Below are 24,989 nucleotides of genomic sequence, written 5' to 3' on the forward strand. Positions count from 1 at the left end.
GACCAGCAAAGTGACTAGCTCCCACTGCAGGTATAGTCCTGGTATGGAGAAGCATCAGACAACCAAAGCTTGATGTCACTTGACATTTACATCACCCCATTACTTCCCTTTATTCTTCTCCATGCTAAGTAATCTTCTAATTAAAACTTGGCTGTTCGCATAGCTTTCCTCACTGTAAATTAATAAACTGATATTTTGGCTTATGTACCACTCTTGTATGTTCATGGTTAGCAGGGTCACTTTTTTTTTAAATTTTTTTTAATGTTTATTTATTTTTGAGACAGAGGGAGACAGAACATGAGTTGGGGAGGGGCATAGAGAGAGGGAGACACAGAATCTGAAACAGGCTCCGGGCTCTGAGCTGTCAGCACAGAGCCTGATGTGGGGCTCGAACCCATGAACTGTGAGATCATGACCCGAGCCAAAGTTGGACGCTTAACCGACTGAGCCACCCAGGCGCCCCAGCATGGGTCACTTTTTAAGATATTAGGCACCTACTGGAATCCGGTTTCTACAAAAGCAAAGCTGAGGATCACCATGTGAAATTTTACACATGGACTGGCTGGCCAGTAACTCCTAAAGATATCCATCTCATGTCAAACCAACAATGACCCCATATTATAAGTCATCATTTGTCTCCCTTGCTAGACACAATAAGACCCTTAAAAAGCAGACATTCTCTCCTATATCTCCCTCCTTACTGGTTTGCCATCACCAGGGACAGTACCTGGTGCATGTAGTTAAGTCAAATTTGACTGAATTGGATCATACATCAGGCTCTCTTTCCCGTTTTTGGTAGTTCCCCTTTCCTCCCCCCAGATATCTAGTGTCCTTCTTTCTCCCTAACTCTATTCCCCTTATTGCAATTAAAAAAGCACTGATAGGGGCGCCTGGGTGGCTCAGTTGGTTAAGCGGCCGACTTTGGCTCAGGTCATGATCTCGCGGTCCATGAGTTCGAGCCCCGCGTTGGGCTCTGTGCTGACAGCTCAGAGCCTGGAGCCTGTTTCAGATTCTGTGTCTCCCTCTCTCTGACCCTCCCCAATTCATGCTCTGTCTCTCTCTGTCTCAAAAATAAATAAATGTTAAAAAAAAATATTTTTTTTAAAAAAAAGCACTGATAATTAGTCTTTGATACTTCTGCTAATCCTATGGAGCCTCTGTATTATTCACCTTCTCTTTCCTCATGTCAACCCATTTTGGCTTGTTATTCAAAGTTCTCCACAGTCTAATTACCCCAGTTAAAACAAAACAAAACACATCTGATTGTCAGTCATCAGAGCTCTGAAAATTTGATTTTCTTGGGGTGCCTGGCTGGCTCAGTTGGTAGAGCATGTGACTCTTGATCTCAGGGTCATGAGTTCAAGCCCCACATTGGGCATGGAGCCTACTTTAGAAAATAATAATAATTAATTAAATATTTTTTAAAAATTGGGGAGGGGGCACCTGGGTGGCTCAGTCAGTTAGGCTTCCAACTCTTGATTTTGGCTCAGGTCATAATCTCACAGTTTATGGGTTTGAGCCCTGCATCGGACTCTAAGCTGATGGTGCAGAGCCTGATTCGGATTCTCTCTCCTTCTCATGCTCTCAAAATAAACAAAGTAAAAAAAAAATAAAAATAAATTAGAAGTAAAATTTTTAAAATTTCCTTTTGGGTAAAGAAACGAGTTTCCTCCTCAGGAGGCACCAAGCCTCACTCTTCAGATGTACCAGGCTCAAGACTGTGCATTTTTTCCTCAGTGGCTTCTTCTAGGACCCCTGGATACTGAACCAGGTTACCTACCAGATCAGAAATTTTTCTCTCAAGATCCCATATGAATATTTGTTTTCCAATACATTTACTGTTCATTCAACAAATACTTTTGAGCATCCCCTGTACCTGGAATTGACTTGTTCCAAACGACAGGCATTCACAATATACAAGACAGGTAAGTTCCTTGCTCTAATTTACTTGGAAGGTGGCACACAGACAAAAAATGACAAAGGAACAACATAATATCAGATACAATAGATACTACAAGTTAAAAACCAAGGACAATGCTATGGGTGAGACGAGGGTCAGGAAGGTTACTTTCAAATGGTTCAGAAAGACTGTTCTAGGGACGCTTGGGTGGCTCAGCTGGCTAAGCGTGACTCGATTTTGGCTCAGGTCATGATCCCAGGGTCGTGGAATCGAGTCCTGCATCAGGCTCAGCGTGGAGTGTGAAGTCTGCTTGTGATTCTTTTTCTCTCTCCCCTCCCCCCCCCCCCGTTTCTCTGGCCCTCTCCTGCTTGTGCTCTTTCTCTCTCTCTCTCTCAAAAATGAATAAACTTAAAAAAAAAAAAAAGACCATTCTGAAAGGTGACTTTTGAGTCAGGACTAAAAGGTCCCTAGCAGCTCTCCCACTCTAGGCCTCTACTATTTAGGTGAGAAGCAATGGTTGTAGGGTTGTAGCTGTGGAGATGGAGAGAAGTGGATAAATGTGTGACATATTTTGTAAGCAAACTAAAAGGACTTTTCACAGATTCGTTATCAGAGGTAAGGACAAGATATACAAAGGGAGGAGCACCTGGGTGGCTCAGTTGTTTAAACATCCGACTTGATTTCAGCCCAGGTCATGATCACTCTCACAGTTCATGAGATGGAGCCCTGCATCAGGCTCTGCACTGACAGTGTGGAGCCTGCTTGGGATTCTCTCTCTCCCTCCTTCCCTGCTCCTCCCCAACCTGTGCGTGTGCTCTCTCTCTCTCAAAATAAATAAATGAACATTAAAAAAAAAAAAACAGTATTCTTTAATGTTTATTTACTTTTGAGAGACAGAGAGAGACAAAGCATGAGTGGGTAAGGAGCAGCGAGAGAGGGAGACACAGAATCCGAAGCAGGCTCTAGGCTCCAAGCTGTCAGCACAGAACCCAACGCAGGGCTCAAACTCACGAACCTCGAGATCATGACCTGAGCCAAAGCCGGTGCTTAACCGACAGAGCCACCGAGGCACCCTAAAAGTAGTTATTCTTTAAAAAAAAAAAAAAGAGAGAGAGAGAGAGATGTACTCAGGAACGACTCACATGTTATTTTCAGTTAATACTTAGTATTAATTTTTTGTTCCATACCTGTTTTTTCTGAAGAGTTTAATATGGCTCTATGTCACCTCTATTTCTCAGTCTGGTTTTAAAACAAAGTTTCTTGGCTAGTATTTTCAGGATGGTTTTGAGATCCACATTGTGAACTGCTCTAATATGACAACTGTTGAATAATTTTTGGACAAATTTTTGAATATCCACCAATGAACTGAACAAATAACATAAATAAGCCAACTACAAATTACTAAATAAAACAACTGTTGGCTACGGTCTTTAACATATTTGTATGCTAAACCAAAGCACGTGTTTTGGTTACTACCATTTCTGGTATCATCTTCTGCAAAGAGCTAAATCTAAAAAATGAAAGAAGCAAATAATTTGTCATGATTCTTAAAAAAACATTATACAATTACTCTAAATTATTTCCTTTCCAATATTTTCCATGCTTAGAGTCAAACTGCTAAAGAAGAGATGGTCATGAATTTGGCACCCAGCAACCAGCGATTTTAAGATCTACACAGATGACCCTTCCAACACCTCGACTCTGAGTTCCTCGACCTTCTCTCTTCTGATGGTCCAGTCTTCGCCCTGCCTCAGTCTGACATCCCCATGGTTGTAACCTAGTCCTTCTCATTACCAATAATTATACCCCTCCACAACTTTTAACAACCTTGAGCCTACCTGTCTCTGAACTCCTCTGGCAAAACCCCAAACCTGGGTAAAACTCTCTTCCTACTCCTCCCCTGCACCCGGGTGGCAGAGCAAGTGGGAGAAAAACATAGACTGGTCATATTTAAAATTTATCACCACTAACATGCCTAGCAATCCTTGGCATGTCCCTAGTCCAGTCACTCTCCTGCTCTCTTACATGACTATTTGCCTCTTTTCCCTCAAACCTTTAATATTTATCACTCACTCTCAAAGACTCAATCTTAATATTTCACTGAGATTTATAGAAACAATCGTAAGAGGGCAGACATCTAAGCTTCCACTGCTACACCTACCACCCTACCTACATCTATATCCATATACTGTACCCTCCCTTTTGCTTCTACAGATGAACTGTCCATACTCTTATCTAAAGTCAATCTCACCTCTTGTGACCACATCCCATCCCTGCTTCTCTATAGATGACTGCTCCAGTAACTGTGACCTTTCTTTCCTGGATCATGCCCATGAGCATACAGGCTGTAATATATCTCCCAAAGTGACTTCATAACCCCTTCCAGACACTACCCTATTTCTTGGTTCCTCTTTACAGAAAACTTCTTGAAAGAAAATTTCAGTGTCCCTAGCCCTCTCCCTCTTATTCTCTCAAACCTTCTCCAATCTAGTTTTTGTCCCCAGCATTCACCCCACCCAAACTGATCTGGCTGGCAGTAACCTGCACAATGTCAAATCCAATTGTAAATTCTTACCCTGCATCTTATGGGACCTGTTGGCATTTGTCAATAGATCACTCCTTTTGTCTTAAAACACTTTCCTCAGTTGACCCGGGGGACATTATTTTCTCTTGGTCCTCCTTTATTTCTTTACTTCTTTGGCTATGCCATCTCATTCTCCTCTGATGGTTCTTCCTCATTTTTCCTATCTTTAAGTGTTGGAGTATCCCCAGGACTTAGTTCTTTGGACAGCCTCTCTTTATACTCAATCCCCAGGTGATTTCACACATTGACAATTCTTGGATTTATATTCTCAATCTGGACCTCCTGATTGAATCCTGAATGCCAGACAGGCTATATAACAGCTCTACTTGGATGACTACCACGTATCTCAAACATAAATGTACAAAACAGACTCCTAATTTTCTTCCCTGTACTTGCTCTTACTGTATTTTTCACCATTTAATAAACAACAACTCCATTCTTCCAGTTGGTTGGGCCAAAAATCTTGGGTGTTTACTGTGACTACTCTTACATTCCACATCTGATCCATCAAGCAAATCCTCTTGGTTCTAACTTTAAAGTATTATGTCATACTATCTTCACTGCCTCCATTCTGGTTCAAGTCATCACTTCTTACCTGGCCTACTGCAACAGCCTAACTGGGAACCATGCTCCCACTCTAATGGCCATACAGCCTATAATCTATCTTCTGCAAAGGTGCCAGAACGATCTTGTCCTTTTTAACCGAAGTTTTTTATTGAGATAATTATAGATTCACAGGTGAGCTGTAAGAAATAGTAAAATAGTACAAAGATCTCTTGTACACTTTTTCCAGTTGCCCTCAGTGATAACATTTTGCCCAACTAATGTATACAACAATGAGCACATTGACATTTATATAGTCTGCTGATCTTATTCTGATTTCCCCAGTTTTACTGGTACTCGTGTGTGTGTGGGGGGGGGGGGAGTCCATATAATTTTATCACCTTGTAGGTTTGTATATCCACCACCACAGTCAAGATACTTAAAAGTTTCAAAAAAGCATTCCTCCTGTTGCCCTTTTGTGACCAAACCCACCTTCTTCTCTAACTCCTGGCAAACTCCTGATCTGCCCTCTATATCTAAAATGTTTTCATTTCAAGAATGTTATATACATAGAATCATATAAAACGCAATCTTTAGGAATGGGTTTATCATTAAACTAAATCTCTAGAGATTCATCCAAGTTTCTGTATCAGTAGTTCATTCCTTTCATTGTATTCCATGGTATATACATACCTCAATGTAACCATTAGGATGTTGAAAAACTTTGAGAATGATTCCAACTTTTTACTATTACAAATAAAGTGTCGATGAACATTCGTGTACAGGTTTTTGTGTGAACATAACTAGTGGGATCAGATTAATTCTACTGCTCCCAATCTTTTAATGGTATCTCATCTCAGAATAAAAGCCAAGTGGCCCACAAGGCCCTACATGATCTCCCTGCAAGCCCCAACTCATCTCCAATCATTCTATCCCTTGCTCACAGCACTTGATGTTCTTGTTCTTCGTCCAACAAACTGGGCACATGCCTACCTCAGGGCCTTTGCACTTAATGCTCCTTCTGCTTACAACAGTCTTCCTTGATACAGCTAAATAACCTGCTCAGTCAGTTAAGCGTCCAATTTCAGCTCAAGTCATGATTTCATGGCTTGTGAGTTCAAGCCCCACATCAAGCTCTGTGCTGACAGCTGAGCATGGAGCCTGCTTCAGATTCTGTGTCTCTCCCTCTCTCTCTGCCCCTCCTCTGCTCCAACCCCACAGGCTCCCATAATGCTGCACTAGGCAATCTCTTCTTACCCCATATTTCCCTCTATATCATTACCTGACATTACATATTTATTGATTCATTGTCTGTACTGTCACTAAAATCTAAATTCTATTCAAGCAAGGACTTTTTGTTCACTACTGCATCATCAACAGAGAACAGGTTGTGGCACATGCTAAGTACTAAAAAATACTCAACATAATTATTTTCAAGGCTAACAGTAAAAACCTGGAGTCATCCAAGATTATTGAAACTAACTTCTTAACTCTATACGATAGTAACTTTGTTTTAGGATGATTCTTCCTAGATCAGATTTTTCTAAATTAGGAAGCTATTTAAGAAACTAAAAAAAATCAAGAATGTTTATTTCTTCTTTACACTAAGAATTAATAGGAAGCTTAAACCTCGATTAACATGGGTAACTCCATATTCTTAAGTTTCTCATGTTAAATTGCTAAGCCTAGGTTTGTTTTCTTCAAAATTTGCCTTTTTTTTTTTTAAGTTTTATTTACTTAAGTAATCTCTACACCAAACGTGGGGCTCAAACTCATGATCCTGAGATGAAGAGTTGCATTTTCCTCCAACTGAGCTAGCCAGGTGCCCCCAGAATTTGTCTTTTTAAAAATAAATATAGGAGCGCCTGGGTGGCTCAGTCAGTTAAGCGTCTGACTGCAGCTCAGGTCATGATCTCATGGTCCATGAGTTCAAGCCCCTTGGTGGGCTCTGTGCTGACAGCTCAGAGCCCAGAGCCTGCTTCAGATTCTGTGTCTCCCTCTCTCTGGCCTTCCCCACTCACACTCTGTCTCTGTGTCTCTGAAAAATGAATAAACATTAGAAAAAATTTTTAGATAAATAAACACACACACACACACACACACACACCCCTCCAGCATGGCTAAAATAAAAATGATGACAATACCAAGTGTTGACAAGGACATGAAGCAACTGAAACTCTCATAAATTGCTAGTGGAATGCAAATCAATTCAAACACTTCAGAAAACAATTTGACAGTATCTACTAGAACTAAACATACTCAAATCATAATGATATAGCAATTTCATATGCCCAAGAGACATTAGTGTTTGTTAATAAAATAAGATGTACAAATATGTTCAGTGCAGCTTTATTCATAATATTCCCAAACTGGAAATGATGCAAATGTCCATTACTATTTGTGTATACAAATGTACAGTCACAAACAGAACACTACACAGTAATAAAGTACTGGACATGTGCAAACACATGAATGACTCTCACATGTAATATGTCAAAAGGAATATAAAAAACTGGACATGAAATAATATATACTGTGCGCTTTTATGTATATGAAATTCAAGAACAGGCAAAACTAATCGATGGGGATGGAAATCAGAATAGCTACTGGGGGATATAGGTTAGGTAGGGACACTGGAAAACATTGAGGTGATGAAAATGCTATATCTTAAACTGGGTGATATATATGCAAGTATATATACATGAATAAAATTTATTAAGCTGTCCACTTAAAATTTTCTTCCTTTACTCTAAGTTATACCTCAAAATATTTCAATATACACCTGCTTTGCGCAAGTAACTATGTATCTGATGTTGAGAATTAAAGTCCCCACATAGAACAGATTGATTTTTCTTTAGCCATGGTAACAAGTAGTCATAAAAAACAAAACCAAAAAACAATTTGCCTTTGTAAGCCAATCAATCACCATCAGTCTCTCACTTCTGAACGTCAGCCAATCAGAAAGAGACTCACTCTAGTAAACACTCCTGAATGCCAACCAAATCATGCCTCTACAGATGATGTCATTATGGCCTGGGAAAAGTTTGCCAGGCCTGAAATTCCACACTTCCCAAAAACCCTATATAAATAAAAGATTGGTCTCATCTGCTCAGATAGACTATACCTAGCCAACAAAGTTTTCCCTCATCATAGTAAGTATTGTTTAGCTTTGTCTTCTCAGTTCAGATATTGACTACTGACTGATAGTCTCATTATCCTTTCATGCTAAAGAAAACTTCTAGTCCTTACATGTGTTTATTTTTAAATAAAAGTATTTCAATGTTGATACATAGCAGATAATAGTAGTTAGGATCAAAATACTCCCTCTAGATAAATACCCATGTAATCATTGGAACTGGATATGGCTCATCATCCAATAATTCATAAGTATCTACTTCAACTTGCTTTGGTTAAAAAAATAGTCAAATTAGAGTGCCTGGGTGGCTCAGTCGGTTAAGCATCCGACTCTTGATCTCAGGTCAGGTCTTGATCTCAGGGTCATGAGTTCAAGCCTCACGTTGGGTTCCATGCTGGGTGTGAAGCCTACTTAAAAAAAAAATAAAATAAAATCAACATTGCATTTTCTTTTTTGTTTGAACCTGGCTTCAGAATAAATTCAGAAACAATTTTAAAGTAACTTAATTCCACCTGGAGATTTTAACATTTAAGGCATCTAAAATGCTCTCTCATTTAATATTAGACTTGAGTTTCATCTCTGCTGTTTTGAGGAACAGTCTCTTTGATGGAGAAGACTGGAGTAAAGAAAGTCATCTATTTTTCCTGGCATTATTAAAGCAGAGGCTAAGTATGAATATTTGTCAGGGACAGTGTGCAGCAGACTCTTCAACTGCAAGAGAGTTTAAGAGTCTCTCTCATAAGATCATTTCCCTTTTATGAGCTTATGAATTCTAGATAACACTAATTATAACCCAAACATGTACTTCCTGTCCACTGCATCCAAAGCACTATGTACACAGTATTTACCTTCTAAAAAGTAAAAACCATTTATTTTAGTTGTATATAATATGTATTACTTTTATAGCAAATAAGGCTTTTTTTAAAGGGAAAAATGGATGCTAAATTCATCCTTCTGTTCACTATATCTTCTATACAATGAAGCCTAAAAGACAGTACATTTAAATAATTTTGTAGCGTTCTTCGGATGCTACTGTTGACCTAGATGAACCCACCTTGGAGAGAGGTAGTTGCTTTGCACACAGAAATTTAAGAAAATGGTGGTTGATTATTCTGTGTAAAAATTCCACGGAAATGAACCAACCCACATATGAGATTAGCTAAGTAGCCCCATATTTCCTGCCACTGCTACTGATGCCACCTCAAAAATTTTTAAATGAGATCTATAGATCCCAAAAGCACAAAGAAAGAAAATAAAATCTGAAGTCTGAAGGCATCCCAGATATACTTGTTAGGGCCAGAAAAAAGAAGAGATTTAATTGGAAGGTCACTGAGGGCATCCTCAAAGTAGAAAGCAGCCAGATAATTTGTGACTATTACAAGAAAATACTTCACAGGTTACTCACAACACTTCAAAAACAATCTTTCAATAAGATTACTGAGAGACTCTGTGGCTCCCATGTACCCTACTTCCTTCTCTGGCTCAAAGCAGCCAAACCAGCTCCCAGTCCTAGCCTACCTCCTCTCTTTTCATTCTTCTTGGTGGTGTTGTGGCATCAGGGATAAAAGGCCAAGTCAGAGAGGAACCCACTCTGTGTGCACCACTGATGAATGCCAAAACAGCCACACCCTTAGCATACTCAGTTTCTCAGGACCAAATATTTTTCAGTCTTCTCCTTTTCCTTGGTGTGTTTATTTAATAAACTGGATAGGCTAGGAAATGCTGGAGCTTTTCTAAAAATTGTTGTAAAGTCAAAAATCTTAAAATAGAAATGACATCATATGAACAAGTCTCTTAGGGTAATAAGGTTACAGAGCTCTTTATCTTTGCTGGTTAACCCAGAGTCTTCTACCAGTCATACTGTGGACAGAACCAAATATGATATGAGGTAGCTAGGGGAAGCTTAACAGTGCTCAGCCATCAATCAAAATGCTGAATCCATTCCAAGTATGTAATGGAGAGACCAATCTGAGGGCTTTCTTTCTCTTTCTCTCCCAAAGGGAAGTATCACTATGACTCATTGTTCCTCTTTCAAGAATTTTCTTAATCAACAGAGTTAGTAAGCATTGAACTATATACAAAACCCTAAAATAAACGAGGCTAGGTCTAAAAGGAATCATACTGAGAGCAATCTGAATTTCATGCAGTGAACAAAAGGTGAATGGTAACATCTTTCTTCAGTTTCATCCCTTCTGAATTTCCTGGGCTTCAGATCAGATTCTTTTTTCCCTTCATTCTGAAAAGCTCTCCTTTTTCAACCTTACCAATTTCCACATTTTTAAATAAATATATATTTGTATGCATTTATTAAGCACCTATTACATACTTGTTTTTCTCCCCGCTTTATAAATGCTTCTCAAATGGCAATTTAAGACATCACAAGAATCAAAGATGGCACAAACAGGGCACAGAAACTGTAATACTCAATTGTAGATTTAATGTTAAATGTAGGTACATACTTAATACTTTTAATTTTCTTTTGTTACACTGTTATTCTCTCTCAATTTTCAAAAGTAGTGACCAGCAAAGTTGGACATAGAGCAAAAGTAAATCTGATTCTCCCTCGGCCTCTCCTGCCACCTTCCATCAGAGTATCGCCTGAGTGGCATACTGAAAAGAACCCATCACTGGGATGTCTCTTTCTTTACTCCCTTTTTCCAACCACGGGTACGCAGAACTCTATCCTCTAGCAGTGCTATATATCAACAATTGTGCCACAATAAAGATTAGGAAGCAAATTGCTGTTAAAATGAAAACATGTTTAAATGGAAAAATATACTTCCAAATGAGGAAACTATCCTGGGAGAAATCAACTATTTTCAACAAAATGTGCCTACATGAAGATGTACGTGATGGTTGCTGGCAATACTTGCACATCTGCTGATTAACAGTTAATAAGGCATCAAAATATTTTGTATGAATGCTATCCCAGCATTTTAGAGACTGTAAAAATGTAAGACTTTGGTAAAATATGGGAGAAAGTGCTCTAAGGGATTACCAGAACTAATCTAGATCACCAAAATAAACCCACAAGATGTGGAAAATATTTTTTATTTGAAGATTTTCCAAATCAATGACCATTAAAAAAGTACTAATGTATATACAGTATATAGCTACTATTGTTATTTGTGTTGTTTACTGTTATTTGTATTTGTAGCTGCAAAATAACGCACTACCTTGGTCAAAATGGCAAGCAATTCAGTAGACAAATGTCTAAAATAAAAAGTTCTTAAAGTATCTCCCTATTCTGTCTCATTCTACTAGTGTTTTAATCCTTCCTGACCAGATTTTGTTTTGAACCAACAACTGATCTTCAAATAAAATTCATTCTTTCGAAATAAAATTCTACTTTTCTCCCTTTTGGGAGAAGGTGGGTCTGGTTGGATTAGAATGGGGATAATACAGTAGCACGTTTTAAAATTTTAATGGGAAAGCCTTCAGTCTTAAAAACAAATGAAAAGAAAATTCTCAATTTTAGGTAGACTATGTAACTCAAGTCCCTTTTCTCTGCTAGCATAAGGAAAATCCTACCTTTAGACTGTCTGATGAATATTTCTCAATCTTTCCTGAAGATATAACAAACTAGAACAAACTTAAGTAGCGGACAGAATTCAATTATTACTCAAGGAAGAAAAACGACAACAAAGAATCCAGAATACCAGAATTCTTAAGGAGAAAACACCTAGCACTTAGCTCCTAGCACTGAACTGGAAGTCTGTAGATCTATGGACTTAAGAGCTCTGTGACTATGAGCAAGTCTCAATTTGCTTGGGTACATGAAGAATAACTAAAATATGGTCCCAGTTCTGACAATGGACCCATCCACAACGGACACAGCAAATCAAATAGCCTTTTCCCCAGGGAACGCAGACTCGGCCTCAGTCCTTGGGCAGCCATTACCAACAGAGGACAAGTGGCAAGAGGATGAAGCCTGTTCAGTTTAACCATAGGCCTCAATAGTCTCTGGTCTCTCTTAGCTCTAATAATCTGTTACCTTAAGGAAACCCTATTGAACTCAACCTTGGAAAAAAATAGCAACGTGCTCTCATCACTGCCAAGATGAACAATGTTACAAGTAGGAAGGAAATATATGAAAGCTGAATCATGCCAGATAAGCGCAAAAACAAAGTAAAATATTTCAGGAAAGGGACTTGAAAAACCAGAACAGATAGATTAAACAATGAAAAAAGTAAATAATGAAGTCAAACATGGGCCAGTGTTGTTGTGTAACAGAGAAAAAGTTAAAGTGGAATGACCATATTAATAAATGTTTTCCTGAAAAGTCACCAAATAAAGCAAATTTTTATTTCCTATTTTCTTGTAATAAAATAGAAATGTTTCATAAAAACATGTATTCCCAAAACATCATAAATCACAGGAATAGATGCAAAAATATTTTAGTTGCAAATTATACATTTTATTAATACAGTAAAAACACTAGAGTAGTATTCATTTCTGCCTTGTTCTTTATTTCATTTTCTCTTTTTAAATTTATTTTTTTAATTTTTCAAGTTTATTTATTTATTTTGAGAGAGAGAGAGAGAGAGAGAGAGAGAGAGCAAGCATGGGAGGGGCAAAGAGAGGAAGAGAGAGAATCCCAAGCAGGCTCTGTTCGGCCAGCATGGATCCTGACGCAGGGCTCAAACCCACGCATTATGAGATCATGACCTGAGCCGAAATCAAGAGTCGGATGCTTAATGGACTGAGCCATCCAGGCACCCCCTTCTCCCACTTTTTAAAATTCAAAAGTATCTAACTATTGTTACTATTTTAATTAAATTTTAAAACCAAGATACTCAAGAGCAGACAGTACTGGAAGATATTACCAAAAAGACTTTAGAGTAAGGAAAATAGGTTAGGAAAGTATATTTGGAATTTAGGAAAGAGATGTGTGGGAAGCAGTCTTCATATAGGCTTTAGTTGCAGATGGTGATATCCTAAGGAATTTTAGACAGGTCAACCAACCCCATTATTCATGTACATCCATTCCTCAAATATAATCCACTTTTCTTTTACAATGAGTGACTGTAAGGGTTAACAAATGACTCTTAAAATCCTTCCAGATCTAAGAGTTTAAGATCATTCAACTTTTAAAAATAAGTGCAGCGGTGCCTGGGTGGTTCAGTCAGTTATGCATCTGACTGTGGCTCAGGTCATGATCTCATGGTTCCTGAGTTGGAGCCCTGCATCTGGCTCTGTACTGGCAGCTCACAGCCTGTGGAGCCTGCTTCTGATTCTGTGTCTCCCTCTTTCCCTGCCCCTCCCCTGCTTGCGCTCTCTCCCTCAAAAATAAACAAACATTAAAAAAATAATAGAAATAATTTTAAAAAACAAAAAAATAAAAATAAATGCAAAGTTCCACTTTGGTGTAAAAGCAAAACAACAAGAAGCATTAGCCATCAAAGTCCTACTAAAAGAATTTCAGAATGTTACTTAAGAAAAAACCTAACAATCTATGAGACCAATATTCCCAAGTTTCACAGCTTGGGACCAAAGGCCCTCTAATTGAAAACTCTGAAACTGGGATTGAGGCCAGTTTTAGGATGTTTTTTCCTTTTCCCTAAAGAAACATCAAGAGAAATAACTTCAACTTTTCTGAAGTTATGCGCAGGTCTTCAAAGCCTTGTGTTTCTGAACCTTGCCCCTTCCCAGGAAGGATTCCAGTACCTAGTGAAATTTCTGGAGCCTCATAATGAAAGAAGTAAAAACAATGTTTTACCAAGCCTTCTCTCCCAGGGACAAGCAAACTCCCTGCCTAACTCTAAGCTCTTGTTTTCCTGCTCTAATGAGCTTGCTTATAGTCACCTGACTAGGCTTCCTGTAATAGTGCTTTTACATTTCATTCCTTTGCTTAGAATCTTTGATTTGTTAGGTGTTTGTATTTTCACAGTTTCTCAGGTGATTTTGATAAAACTCTACCTTCCTACTTTCACTAAGAATTACTAGGAATCCTTGGGGAGCCTGGGTGGCTCAGTCGGTTGAACATCCGACTTCGGCTCAGGTCATGATCTAACAGTTTGTGGGTTCGAGCCCTGAGTCGGGCTCTATGCTGACAGCTCGGAGCCTGGAGCCTGCTTCAGATTCTGTGTCTGCCTCTCTCTCTGCCGCTCCTTTGTTCCCACTCTCTCTCTCTCTCAAAAATAAATAAACATTAAAAAAAAAAAAAAAGAATTACTAGGAATCCTCTGCTCTAATCTGGCTGGCTTCCTTAGAGTCTCACAAGTCTCCTAAGTTCACTACACCCCTTTGCCTCATTTGCTTCCCACAACGGTCTGTACTTCTCTTCAAGAATCCTCCCTACCCCATCCTCAAATTTCACTTTTACATTCTATCCAAACTCTGCACACCCTTCCAAGACTAGCTCAAGTCCACCCTCTCCAAATCACTTCCTAGCTCTTCCAACCCTACTTGGTCTCTTTTCTGAAGGTCAACAATGCTCAGGATGCATGGCATTTAGCCTCAATGTTTGCCAATATTTGCACCAGGTGTCTGGTGCCCTGACTGGTATGAATGCACACTCCTCTAGACTACGTCTCACGCCTATAATGGTGAAGACATTTCATACACCTTCACAGAAACAGCACACTTGTGACTCTTAAAGATACTACCAGTTTTACTCTAATTAATTTCAGGAGACCAGGGTCATACTAAGCTCTGCTACAGCAATTAAATTAATTTTCAGACTAACATGGAAAGCAGTTACAATGGTTTAAAAGGCACATGCCTACAATATGCATAATGTGTCTTGATGTCTCAAGGGGAAGATGGAGCCTACAGAACCATTCAAGGGGATTGTAGGCCCTGGAGTGAGGGTATAATTATCTTCAGGTGAAGAACATTGAGAGTAACTTACACCAGTCAATAGGCAAAAAGGAAACATTCTTCAAGAAAATGGCACTACCCCCTCAACCTTGACCTTGAGTCCCAAGTGTAGATAACCTCGATCTTAACAAGTTACTATATTATTCAGAATGAATAATCGAAGCAATAACCAACAGATGGATACTTGTAAGTAACCACATGGCAACCAGGAACAACAGCCACACATCCCACATAAGTGATCTTGGGAACAAAACAGGAAAAGGGCAACTATCATCTTCTAGACCAAAGATAGCACTGAAGCGTTTTTGATAGGAAAAGTCATTTGGTATTACTAAATTGTACACTTAAAATGGATGAATTTTATGGCATATTAATTAAGCCTCAAAAAAATTGTTTATTTTTTTTTTAATTTTTTTTTTCAACGTTTATTTATTTTTGGGACAGAGAGAAACAGAGCATGAACGGGGGAGGGGCAGAGAGAGAGGGAGACACAGAATCAGAAATAGGCTCCAGGCTCTGAGCCATCAGCCCAGAGCCTGACACGGGGCTCGAACTCACGAACCGCGAGATCGTGACCTGGCTGAAGTCGGATGCTTAACCGACTGCGCCACCCAGGCGCCCCTCAAAAAAATTGTTTAAAACAAATTTGGTGACTTGACCTGGAGTATTTGTATGTGGTGAAGCATCCACATAATATTACAGGTTTTTACTGGGGTTTCAAGACAGAAGGCAAAAAAACCTCTGGTACAAAAAACTGAAATTTTTCATGATATTAAGATAAGAGAGTTCCCTATACATAATTAAAACTACAAAAAGACAACCTTTGAAAAATACATATAATAAAAACTAAACCACATAAAACTACTGAAATAATGAGGACCATGCAACTAGTGGGAACAGTTGCTGGGAAAGGAGAAATGGAAGAGAGTGGGGATGAAATGAAAAACTACTATTTTAAGACTGATGATAGCTGAAAAAAGCAGAACTGATGAAAGAAGGGAAGTTTTAGAAATTATTGCTATTGGCCAAGAAGCCTGGTTTACTGCCCTCAGGGTCATAAGGTTTGCCCTGGAACAGGTTCTTTTAAAAGGGGCTGATGGAAAGTTTTCCTTTAAGAGCAAACAAGGGAGGGGCGCCTGGGTGGCGCAGTCGGTTAAGCATCCGACTTCAGCCAGGTCACGATCTCGCGGTCCGTGAGTTCGAGCCCCGCGTCAGGCTCTGGGCTGATGGCTCAGAGCCTGGAGCCTGTTTCCGATTCTGTGTCTCCCTCTCTCTCTGCCCCTCCCCCGTTCAGGCTCTGTCTCTCTCTGTCCCAAAAATAAATAAACGTTGAAAAAAAAATTAAAAAAAAAAAAAAGAGCAAACAAGGGAAATTGAGAGAGTCACATAGAAGTAAAGGCAATTTAATGCAGGGAAGAAGAGGATGTTGCTGAGAGGACCCAAAACGAAAGTTGAGGATAATTTTTCTCAAATTAACACTTATCATACCAACTGAAAAAATAATATTTTTAAGTGAGAGAATAAAACTGTCTTTATCTTACATCTTAACACATTTCTTTCATTTACCTGAGTTTCTCATATTAACGAGGAGGCCATATGCCATATTCCAATATAATGGGGGTAGTGGGGGGGAAAGAATCAACTTCATTTGCATACCTATTATATGCCAGGTACTTTACCATATACATATCCTCATAAAAACTCTGCAAACTATCACTATCCCCATTTCATAAATGAAGAAACGGAGGCTGAGTCAATAAAGAGCCTGCCCCAGGATGTATAACTTCTTTCTCAACAGTGGATGTGAGATTTAAACATGACCCTAACACCCATGCTTTTTACACTGTATCACACTGCCTCTATAAAACACTTTCTACCATGGTTTTACTTTTATGTTACAACATACTACACATTAACAGAAGCAAATTACTGAAGTGACAGTAATTGGCAACAAGAAGTCACAGGTGGACGCAAAAGGGAAGACCAAACTATAAAATACAAAAGTGTGAAACTATTTAATGCAATTACCAACAGCCTATAAAAGTCAACAACCTCAGAAGGCAAGTCAATAGGACAGAATAATACCAAATGCATACAATGAATTCTAACTTCCACGGGGCGCCTGGGTGGCTCAGTAGGTTAAGCCCCAGACTTTGGCTCAAGGCATGATCTCACAGTTCATGAGTTCAAGCCCCCTGTCCAGCTCTGTGCTGACAGCTGGGAGCATGGAGCCTGCCTCAGATCTTGTGTCTCCCTCTCTTTCTGCCCCTCCCCTGCTTGTGCTCACTCTCTCCCTCTCAAAAATAAATAAACATTAAAAAAATTTTTAAAAATAAATTCTATATCCTCCAAATGATTTTGGTTAAATTAAATTTGAAGGACTCCATTTAAGATAGTCATCAACAAATGGTGCTGGGAAAACTGGACAGCTACATGCGAAAGAATGAAAGTGGACTTTCTTTCACATACACAAAAATAAACTCAAAATGGACTAAAGACCTAAATGTGAGACCTGAAACCATAAAAGTCCTTGGGGAGAGCACAGTCAGTAATTTCTCTGACACTGGCCATAGCAACATTTTTCTAGATATGTCTCCAGAGGCAAGGGAAATAAAAGTAAAAATAAACCATTGAGACTCTATCAAAATAAAAAAGCTCCTGCACAGCAAAGGAAACAATCAACAAAACTAAAAGGCAACCTACAGAATGAAAGAAGAGATTTGCAAAACATATATATGATAAAGGGTTAGTATCCAAAATATAAAAAGAATTCATACAACACTCAAAAAACAAATAATCCAAATAAAAATGGGCAGAAGATATGAACAAACATTTCTTCAAAGAGGACACACAGATGGCCAACAGACACATGAAAAGATGCTCAACATCACTCCTCATCAGGGAAATGCAAATCAAAACTACAATGAGGTATCACCTCACCCCTGTCAGAATGGCTAGAATCAAAAAGACAAGAAACAAGTGTTGGAGAGGATGTGAAGAAAAAGGATTCCTTGTGCAATGTTGGTAGGAATGCAAACTGGTACAGCCACGGTGGAAAACAGTACAGAGGTCCTTCAAAAAGTTACAAATAGAACTACCTTATGATCCAGGAATTTGGGTATTTACTCAAAGAATACAAACATACTAATTCAAAGGGATACATGCACCTCTATGTTTATTGCGGCATTATTTACAATAGCCAAACTATGGAAGCAGCCCAAGTATCCATCAATAGATGAAGGGTTAAAGATGTGGTATATATACACAATGGAATATTATTCAACCATAAAAAAGAATGAAATCTTGCCATTTGCAGCAATGAAATCTCCCAGGTGGAGAATACAAATTCTAGGATGTTGGTGGGAACAGATGGTTACCAGAGGGGTGGTGGGTGGGGGGATGGCTGAAATGGATGGTGGGGATTAAACAGTACACTTACCATGATGAAAGAAAGAAAGAAAGAAAGAAAGAAAGAAAGAAAGAAAGAAAGAAAGAAAGAAAGAAAGAAGAGAGGTAGGGAGGGGGAGAGAGAAAGAAAAAGAAAGAAAGAAAAAGAAAGAAAGAAAGAAAAAGAAAGAAAGAAAGAAAGAAAGAAAGGAAGGAAGGAAGGAAGGAAGGAAAAACTTTATAATACTTTTTACAAAAAATGACACTTAGGGGCACCTGGGTGGCCTAGTCAGTTAAGCTTCTGAATCTTGGTTTTGGCTAAGGGCATGATCTCAGGGTTCATGGGACAGAGGTCTGCATTAGGCTCCATGTTGACAGTAGGGGGCCTGCTTGGGATTCTCTCTCTCCCTCCCCTGATCACACTCACTCTCTCTCAAGATAAATAAACTTTTAAACAATGACATTTAAAATAGATTTAATGGGTGTGTGGGTGGTTCAGTGGGTTAAGCCTCCGACTTCAGTTCAGGTCATAATCTTGTGGTTCCTGGGTTCAAGCCCCTCATCAGGCTCTGTGGTGACAGCTCAGAGCCTGGAGCCTGCTTCAGATTCTGTGTCTCCCTCTCTCTCTGCCTTTCCCCCACTTGCATGCACACATGTGCATGTGTGCTCTCTCTCTCTCCCTTTCTCTCTCTACATTACAAATTTTTAAAAAATAAATTAAAAAAATATTTCAACCTTCCTACAAAGATGTCAGTTTATAACCTTGGACAACAGAGTCAACTATCTTTTGTCCCTCTGTTTTCTCATATGCAAAACAAAAATAATAACAGTACCTATCTCATGAGGCTGATAAATTGATTCATTAAATGGATACATATAAATCACTTAGAACAGTTCTTGACATAGAGCAAGGGTTTGCTGTTAGCTAATAAAGTCATTATTAATTATTCTCAAAGTTCATTTTTAAGAAATACTTCATAGCTCATACTAGGTATATGAGATATTACTATGCTGTGATCCATACAATACAGTTGATTGCAGAGACTGGATGAGAGAGATAAAGACTAAAAAAGAGAATATAAAAAAGTGAGAGATGGGGGAGCCTGGGTGGCTTAGTCGGTAAGCATCCAACTCTTGATTTCTGCTCAGGTCATTCATTAACTCAGCTCAGGTCATGATCTCATCATTGTGAGATCAAGCCTGCTCATGAGATCGATCGGGCCAGGGCTCTGAGCTGAGCATGTAGCCTGCTTGGGATTCTCTCTGTTCCTCTCTCTCTGCCCCTCCCCTGCTCAAGCATGCATGCTCTCTCTCAAAATCAATACATAAACTAAAAAAAAAAAAAAATGTGAAAGATAGATTTACACAAAGACAACAGTAGAACGGAGGTGCTAAGTCACCACCTTGCCCCACTTCTACCAAAATTTATCTCACCATACTATAATCAGCTATGTCATATCTGTTTCCTTTACAGGCTATGAGGACTTTGAAGACTTATTTTTATATTATCAGACCATCATTGGGCCTGCAACATAATAGATAATAAATGTATAATAAAATAAGGGGGGGATCAGTAAGCTTTGAAATCGATGATGAGAGTAACTGATTTAACCATACCCTATTTGGACCAGTGGTCAGTCAACAAAGGCTGATTATCACTTTTTGCTCAATTGATTATCAACATTCTATTTTCCCTTTCTTTCTGAACCAGAAAATAAGTTTCAAAAATGTTTAAAAAAGTTAATTTGTTCTAAAATTAGAAATCATCCAAGTGATGATAAAACACATTTCAGTAATTTATTTTAAACATTAAAAATATTGTTCTGATTAGTCTGTTATGCCCAAAGTTAATCCTAATGGTCAAATGGTTAGAGAATCATAGCAATAAACAGGTACTAAATAAGAGACACAGGCACCTTTCAGCTGTTAATCTGCTGGATGCAGTGCAGGTACAAAAAAGTTAAGGCATACTCACTTCCCTCTGATCTCAGGTACCAAAGCAAGCATATTCGAGGATGTCCAAACCTAAGCCCCCTTGTGTGGGACAACCTTTACCCTAGGCCCTGTTTAGTATACAGCCTAAGCAACCATCAATGCCTCCTCCCTCCCAGATATTTGGTACAGGGGGGGATCCCTAGCCCAAGTAGGAAAGATCAAATCCAATTCTTCACCAGGAATATGGAAAGCTAAGAAACAAAATCTAAACTGAGAGATCACATGTCATCAGTCTAGGAGCAGCATCATAGTGAGTTTAAGCCACATTTAAGCTGAAGCTAAGGGGTAAGCACAAGCCTCGAAAGCAGAGAAAGCCAGCCCATAAAGGAGAGGATGCAACAGACTGGGGCTAGGGAGACAGAGAAGGGCACTTGCCTCAGGTGCAAGATTTAAGAGTGCCAAAAAACTCAGTAATCAAGAGAGGTAATATTATGGGGCGCCTGGCTGGCTCAGTTGGAAGAGTGTGAGACCTTTAATCTCAGGGTCATGAGTTTGAGCCCTACATTGGGTGTAGAGATTACTTACAAAAAAAAAAAAAAGATAGGTAATACTGTAACGCAAAGTATTCATAAAAATCCAAATCAACGTCCTATAATGGAGCACAGGCACAGAACCAGGCTGAGGAGAATCCATGTACACTGTAGACAGAGGAGGGAGCACAGGGGCTTTCCAAGGGCCTGCTCTGGGTTCCAGCTGAGAACCCAGCTACCTATAAGGGAGCTCAGTTGTCTTACAATAACAATCCACTACAACTCCCAGCCCTGCCACCATACCTTGTGAAAGGCTAGCTTTAAGTGGGTTGTGTTCCCTGAGACCTAAGAATCTTGACTAACACACTCTATTTGAAAATGAGACATGCACACAAAGCTTTTTTTTTTTTTTTAAATCAGAGCAATATAAAATTAACTGACAAAAGAATGGGGCTGGTAATTAGTACTAGAGAAGTTCAGAGATCACTGTGGGTGGTCAGGGAAGGATAGATTTAGCTAGATAGAAGAGAAGTATATATTAAGCAAAGAGATCAAAGTACATGCTGGGGGTGGGGGAGGAATGAGAAGGGAGCCGGGGAAAGGAGTGGAAGAAAAGTAAAGGGGAAGGAGTGATCTTCACACACCCTGTTTTCTGGTGAAAGAAGTACAGTTCCATGCTTTTCTGCCTCCAACCCTCAGATCACAATGTTCATTACACCTGAAATACCTTTCTCCCCTTTTCTCATGTTCAAATCCTTTCGCATCTTTCAGGGACCAGTTCAAACAACATTTCTTTGAAGAGCCTTCCCTGGTATCCTACTCAAAAGGAAATATACACCAGAGCTAAGGTTTTGGCAGTTGTGGTGGGGGGGGAGGGGGAAGAAGAGGATATGGCAGGGGGAAGGCTAAGGGGCTGAATGCAGGGATGAGTACTACACTCTGGAGAGCAAACTATACCCAGGAGTTCACCTGGGAACGCAGTCTGATGTCTAAGGAAAGTTAGAGATGGTTTGATAAGAAGTAATAATGGGGGCTCAAACAAAATGGCAAAGGAAAGGCAGGTGTAAAGGGTGTGCTGATAACTAACAAGGCCTTGCCAGGTGAAAATGGGTGCCTGACTGTCAAATAATCACATATTTATTGACATTTCCTAATCTAATTAAGCATTCTGCCCCACTGTCATCCCACCCCACCTACTCCCACTCTCCCACTAAGCAGGTATAATACCCCAGTGGCTATATTAAAGAGGAAACAAACAAGGAAACAAAAGAATTCTTTAAGAATACTAACTTGGGTTGGGGCACCTGGGTGGCGCAGTCGGTTAAGCGTCCGACTTCAGCCAGGTCACGATCTAGCGGTCCGTGAGTTTGAGCCCCGCGTCAGGCTCTGGGCTGATGGCTCAGAGCCTGGAGCCTGTTTCAGATTCTGTGTCTCCCTCTCTCTCTGCCCCTCCCCCGTTCAGGCTCTGTCTCTCTCTGTCCCAAAAATAAATAAACGTTGAAAAAAAAATTTTTTTTAAAAAGAATACTAACTTGGGTTAATAATTACCCACCAAGACCAAAAATAAATCTTGGGGTTATTATTTCAAATTGTGCCATGCCTGCTCCAGGGAAAGAGCTGCCTGAATAGATGCCAGACTTATAATGTATACATTTGAGGGGACTCATCTCTTTTCACCGTATGCATATCAAAGAAATATTCCTTAACGACTCATTAAAATGGTAACACCACACCCAGAGAACCAAAATATTCTGTTCGTTATAGTTTTCCATATGGAAATCCTTTACCTTATAATTACAATTAATAACATCCTGCTCAAAGGGACTGCTATGCAATAGACTAAGGAGCTCCAAGACTCTTACTTGTATGCCTATATACATATTAAATAAATGTCAGACTGTTGCTTCTGTACACGTTAAATAAATTCAACTTGCCATCACATTCTAATGTCTCTTGTCTTGTGTGAGCCCTCATTTTCTCCCAGCTTGCCACGCTGTCAACCGTCTTCTCTTACACACTTCAGGAACTGTGTTCACCTAGATGTACTTGTAGTGGTATTAGTGCTTAGATATGTTCTGATATGAAACTGTTTATTTGGAAAGGGTTATCTCTATCAGTTACCTTAGTCTGTATGCTTGTCTTGGTGTGTTTGTGTTTTTTAATGAGTAGGTGTAGGTGTTTGAGCATATGTACCTGAGGGAGTGTATACCTTTACAGGTCAAAAAGTGTGCACATCTGTGAAGGAAACTTGCTTGTCCGTATTTCAATATTCTCAAATTATTAAGAGTATAAAGGCAAAAGAAATCAGTCACAAAAGACTATACTGTATGATTTCATTGTTATGAAATATCCAGAATAGGCAAACCCATACAGACAGAAACAGATTAATGGTTGCCTAGGTTGGTGGGGACTGGGGAAAGCGGGTAGCAACTGCTAATGGGTAGGGGGTTTCTTTTTGGTGTGATGAAAATGTTCTAAAATGGATTGTGGCGATGATTGCTCAACTCTGTGAATATACTAAAATTCACTGACCGGTACTCTTGCAATGAGTGACTTATATGGGATGTGAATTTCAATAAAGCTGTTACATATTAAAGAGAGAAAATAAGGAAACCAGAGTTGTCCTATATTTCCATAGAGGGGTAACATGTCTTTGAAAATCTTAACTTTGCTTCTATTTTACTTAAGCTTGGGTTTAAGATTCCCCACTGCTAAGTTCTCCAACTGGTATAGTCTCTGTCTCCAGCTGTGTCTTTACTAACAAGGATGACACACATGTGGCAAAGTGTTTACTGATTATCACTCAATGTCTGAACAGAAAAGAACAGATACACTATGATTACAACCATATAAAAATATGTAAATGGATGAACAAAACCTGGAAGGAAATGAGGAAAAATTAAAACAGTTACACTGGAGTAATATAGTTGAGGTGATGTCTTTAAAAAATAATACTTCTTTCAAAAATAAAAAATAAGAAAAATAATAATAATACTGCTTTCGGGGCACCTGGGTGTCTCAGTCAGTTAACCGTCCGAATTCAGCTCAGGTCATTATCACACCACTGGTGAGTTTTGAGCCCCACATGGGGCTCGGTGCTGACAGCTCAGAGCCTGTGTCTCCACCTCTCTCTGCTCCTCCCCTACTCGCACTCTGTCTCTCTCTCTCTCTCAAAAATAAGCATTAAAGAATAAAAAAAATAATACTGCTTTGTGTTATCAGTCAATAAAATCTGGTAGAAACAATAACCAACCTGTCTCCTTAGAAATTATTCCAGGACACATTCAGGAACTGTTTGTCACGAAGGACTGGACTGGAGTAGTGTAGTAGAAAGATGGAAACTAAAACACGTGGATTATATATATTTACATCTATTTTGACCAATCAATAAACAAGAAAATATTAAGGTCTCTACAGCTTGCTCTAATAGAGTCCTAGATGATCTCTCCGAGCTTGAATCTCCTTCCTTCCCCGCCCCCCCCCCCACCCCCCAGTATCAGCCTGGCTTATGGACAGGGTACAAGCAATACTGAAACTAACACTGCATCCATTACTTCAACTGCAGGAAAGCCATTTCAAATTCAAATTCATTATTAACGTTCCTCCATCAGAAAATATATGGTAACCAGCCCTGGATCAATCTCAATGTAGCTACAGTCTCAAAGAGGTGCATAAAAGTCTTTTTTTGTATTTTCCTTTTGTGTTTAAAGATACAGGGCCCATGCTTAAGAAACTAAAAATAAAAGCACAACCAAAATACAAAGTAGCTCTATTAATTTTCGGTTAAAATACCAAGTTGATCTAATGGAGAAAGGGAAAAAAAATTTTAAACCTACATTGCTAGAACAACTAGATACCTGTACGGAGGGAAAATGAACCTAAACCCCTACCTCCCATCTTGACACAAAAATTAATCTGCGACAGATCACAGACCTAGATGTAAAATCTAGAACAAGAATGCTTTTAGAATAAAACTGAGAATATCTCTGCAACCCTGGAGCTAGGCACAAAAACACTAACCATAAAATTAAAAACTGATAAAATGGTAAAAATTTTATAAAAAGTAAAAATTTCTGCTTATCACATCATCATCAAGAAAATAAACAGAAAAGGCACAGACTGGGTAAAAAATACATATCTAACAAAGGGCTT

The 24,989-nt window shown here is 39.1% G+C and overlaps 1 protein-coding gene and 1 non-coding gene across 2 annotated transcripts in view; one reads left to right on the forward strand and one right to left on the reverse strand.

The window, feature by feature from the left end:
• The window catches only part of TMOD3 (tropomodulin 3), an 80,390-nt gene that overhangs the window by 49,652 nt on the left and 5,749 nt on the right, over positions 1–24,989 (reverse strand). The window lies entirely within an intron of this gene.
• TRNAK-CUU lies at positions 1,306–1,378 on the forward strand. Its single transcript has one exon. It is a non-coding gene; the product is annotated as a tRNA-Lys (tRNA).

Source organism: Prionailurus bengalensis, chromosome B3, assembly GCF_016509475.1.
Source record: "Prionailurus bengalensis isolate Pbe53 chromosome B3, Fcat_Pben_1.1_paternal_pri, whole genome shotgun sequence".
Classification (NCBI taxonomy): domain Eukaryota; kingdom Metazoa; phylum Chordata; class Mammalia; order Carnivora; family Felidae; genus Prionailurus; species Prionailurus bengalensis.